At 41.7% G+C, this 4,345-nt stretch overlaps 1 pseudogene; it reads right to left on the bottom strand.

The window, feature by feature from the left end:
• Window positions 1-651: 651 nt before the first annotated feature.
• LOC149190792 (putative E3 ubiquitin-protein ligase ARI2) lies at window positions 652-3,509 on the bottom strand (annotated as a pseudogene).
• Between the last annotated feature and the right edge of the window lie 836 nt (window positions 3,510-4,345).

The following is a 4,345-nucleotide window of genomic DNA, read 5'->3' as shown; positions in this document are numbered from 1 at the left end:
CAAAATTACACATCATACTTTACTCCATAACACCACCTACTTCATAGGAAAAATATATAAAAACTTTAATACGAATTATTATACTCGAGATAACGAACGAATTATCCAGATTCCAAACATAAAATATTATCCATGAAAAAGCATAAAAACCTGGGCTTACATAAATACAAATAAATTATAATTTATCAATATAAAAACACGAGCTTTTCAAGATTAATTGTATATATCCTGTGCTGCAGAAGATGCCTTTGCACAACCAATTACCATAATGAGAAGTAACAAGTTTTTATTTTGTATATTTCACTTAATAAAGACCATCCATAATATTCTTTTCTCATAAAATTTTATGCAAAACCCGGAAGGTTTGCCGTGTATAACTCATATTAGTTACTTTCCTACAAACTTATAATTTACATTGTACATTGTTTGTGTCGTGACTTGTATAATTCATATTAATTAGTTATAACAGAAGTCACAGCGAATCTTTGAGAGACTCGGAAAAACAAAGATTACCAAACGTAAACAGGAAAAGATTAACCATTAAGATGACAACATTGCATTAAAACAAATTATAAACCGGAAGTTCTTGCAAATGATTTGATCAATACATGGAGCTGAATAATATATCATGAACTATTATTGTGATATCCATCATCTTTCTGAAAATATGTGAACACCCTTGGAGTTATATGGAACAATGAAATGCGATGTCAACCCAAGGTCACGCAACAATTCATTTTGAATACACTCAAACATTTTTCTACACCATGTATCAGCGAGGACACTAAAATCAATAATTTGCGGTCGGTTGTCCATAAGAACTCGTTCATGATCTTGCTCAAGAATCTCTGAATGTCTTTCTACTATTCCCTCTACCTGCTGTTGCTGATCTTCAAAAAGGTTCTGTTTCAGTTCTTTTTCCGTTGCTGTCAATTTATCCTCCAGTATATCATCTCCAAACATGTGAAATGCAAAAGGATAAGAATATGTTAGGGCACGCCTTGATCTACATAGCCTTTGCACTGCGTTTGTTAGCCAACTATAGTGATGGACATCGAATTCATTCCCTTCTAAATCAAGAATTTCTTTGGCTAATAATTCTCTCATATTTGCTTCAAGCTCCAAAGAATCCTTATGAGCTTTCCATCTGGAGTAATAATGTGTGTATCTTTTGGAATCACGTTGTGCCTTCTCAATATCCTTCTCTTGATCTTCTTTATATCGACCACAAGTATGCCCACGTCCAGTGGCACCACCACACAACCAACAGAAGGTTGGCCACATACGCAGCTCACCAAGTTGCAGCCACCATCTTTATGCACGCTCTTGCCACACTTGGGGCAGCACTTAATATTGGCTACAATCCAATTTACACTCTCGGACTCGTCCTGACATTTCTTATCCCACAGCTTCCAACTGTAGCAGGAGCAAGGAGAGTGTGGTTGAGCCAAACAATTAAAGCAAAATTGATGTCCACAGATGCACTGGATCTCACAGTAAACATCTCCTTCAACACAAACTGCATTTCCACAATTGGGAACACTAGGGCACCATTTCACTTTGTCGTAATCGTCGATATAGGACTCAAATAGGAAGCGATCGAAGCGTTGGGCCGCTTCAGTATCTTTTGCAGTGACCAACTTTCTTATGATATCTTCGTCACAGATGACATTACAGTCGGCAGCCATGCACTTATTCCGCTTGCTCTGTGCCTCGTTTATCTTAGTAATAAAGTGCTGCGTCCAGCAGACATTGCAAAATGTGTCACCACAATCCATCATTGTGGTGTCTCCCTCCTTCAAATCTTCGTTTGCACACACTTCACAGATGGTAACTACGGAATTTGTGGATTGCGGTCTAATGGCAAAACCCGCTTGTGAAAGCAACCAGTCGATTCCTCTTTCCGGAACTGCATCAAGTAATCTTTCAAAATCCCAGCGATAGTGAATTAAGAGTGCGCGAGCATGTTGTTCCTTTACATCAAAGATATCTATCACGTTATGTAGAACCTCTCTCTGTACTCGCAATAAAGATTCTTGTGTGATGAGCCGGATGGTCTGTGCAGCGGCAGGCATGGAGGTGGGAACAGCTTCGTCGTAGTGCTCACTTCCTTCACTTTCCTCATCCGCGCTCATCAAATCCTCGTCGCTGCTGATCGTCGAGTCCGCCCTGCCCGATACTTATCGTTGATTGTACCAGATTATGCGTTCGCGACGAGCCAAGAAAGATAAAAATGTTAAACTGTCAAGTTCTCGATATATGATATCTATATCAGAAGATGGGTGTGCTTTTTCAAGAAAAAAGAAAAAAAGAAAGATGTTAATAATCTGACAAGTTGGCGATAAAAGGAAAGTGCAAAACACGATGCGATCCGGCATCCCTGTAATTTATGGCAGTTCCTATTTCAAACCCTATAGAAACATAAATGAGCGGCTAAGTACCTGTTACAGGACATTCATGCATCTGAAGGCATGCTACATATGCATATGAAAGCCATACATCTCCATGCATATTCCGGCAACTCGATCACCCTACCTCCGGCAAGCTCCAGTATTCAATATATCTGCGACCACTGTCAGACCTGTCCCGTTTCCTCCTGCAACCTCCGTTGGCTTCCTCGTCTACCACCGTTTTCCAAATTCCGTTTTATTTTGAATTTAATAAAGGCGCTAAAGGCGGCACCTTTTCTTCTCCGCTTTCATCCGGTCATGGGGTTGAGCGGGAGCAGTGGCTTCCGGACAAGGTTGCGAGGACGCTTGTGCACTACGCGACGAGCAGGATCCTGCCCCAGCAGAAGAAAGCTGAAATCAATCTCACCCTGGAAGTACTTTCTGTGAGAAGCCCCTGCAATTTCCTCGTCTTCGGCCTCGGCTACGACAGCCCCCTTTGGAATGCCCTCAATGCCCACGGCAAAACCGTTTTCCTGGAAGAGGACTCGAATTGGATACGGAATGTCGTGGACAGCCAACCAGGAATTGAAGCTTATCACGTCCAATACCAAACGAAAATGTCCATGGCGGATGCCCTGCTGCACAACTACAGAAGAAATGGATCCTCCTGCAGCCCCACCCAGGCCTTGACCTCTGAGTGATATAGCCCAGCCAAGGACACCTGGTCCCTAGTTTCTCCTGAGATGTGAAAAATATTTCACAGTACAACCAAAGAAGACTAAGGCTACATTTATCCCCAATCCAAAAAAGAGGATAAAACTGTTTAGTTTCATCAACAGTTGTAATCTGATTGGCAAAACCCCAAAACAACCACATTTCCCCATGACTCTTCCATGACATAAAGCACACAAAATGTCCAGTCCCAAAAAGCTCGGACCTAATATCCGAAGAAGCTTATCTGCCAACTCTGTGGGGGTGAAAAACATTTTTGAGAGAATACAGAAAAAGCCCAAATGCACCAGTGAAGCCGACGAAAGGGAATATGCAGGTATAACAGAGCACTTCTTTGGATAGAACATTAGAAAGCTTAGTGTAGACGATCATGAAGCCAATGGCCATTAGCAGGCTAAACCAAGTCTTCAAAAATGGTAGAATCTCTGCACTACTACATTTTTCTCTTCGTTTACCAGCACCGCTAGGAACCCTGCGCTCATGTCATAATAGTGACATCGTTAAACCACAAGTGGAATGCGGGGGCTCCCTGGCTGTATCCGGTTTTTGCATAGCGGGGTCTGTAATTAACCCAGTGCTGTCACGTTTTCAAAGGCAGTTTCAAGAAAACTAGGAATCGCGGACCCGCCTGCCATTAAACTTCGGAAAGTAAGGGGGATCCGCTATCAATCCTTCACCGTCGATTTGATTCAATGCCGCCTAGAAAACTGGCTACCTTCTCTGCTCTTGAAAACAAATAGCCATGATATGTTAAAGTACCACAAGCAGATAACTCCTTAGCAAAGCCGTGATCTGGAATTGACCATATCTTCGCAACGGAAGATTGCAGCACTGGTTAAGCTCATGGAATCTGAACATTACCCCTCACAATAGCCTAAATAGGTGCAACAGTACGCTATGCAGAAAACCCTGATGAATTTGCAGTAAGAACTGCGCTAAACTTATTATAAAAGAGGGTGAAAAAACGAGGGTGTTTTTTTTCAGTAGGAAAAAAACGTACAGTGTAGTAGATCCTCCAAGGCCGCACCCAAAACAAGTGCCCAATACCATTTGCCAGTATTTGAGAGCCAAAAAATAGTAACCAAAGAGGTTGTGGCATAAGTCTAAGAAGAAATAAACATGAAAAAGCAAATGCCAAAATTAAGTACGGTGTCCAGAGTGACCAAACTGTGTGGAACATAAATAGAAAAGCATTATCCACGGAGTGGCATGATGCCAACATC

The sequence above is a fragment of the Pinus tabuliformis genome, chromosome 3_1 (assembly GCF_031772625.1).
Source record: "Pinus tabuliformis cultivar Carrire ecotype Pingquan chromosome 3_1, CPIR1, whole genome shotgun sequence".
Classification (NCBI taxonomy): domain Eukaryota; kingdom Viridiplantae; phylum Streptophyta; class Pinopsida; order Pinales; family Pinaceae; genus Pinus; species Pinus tabuliformis.
This window is presented reverse-complemented; position numbering and strand designations above follow the sequence as displayed.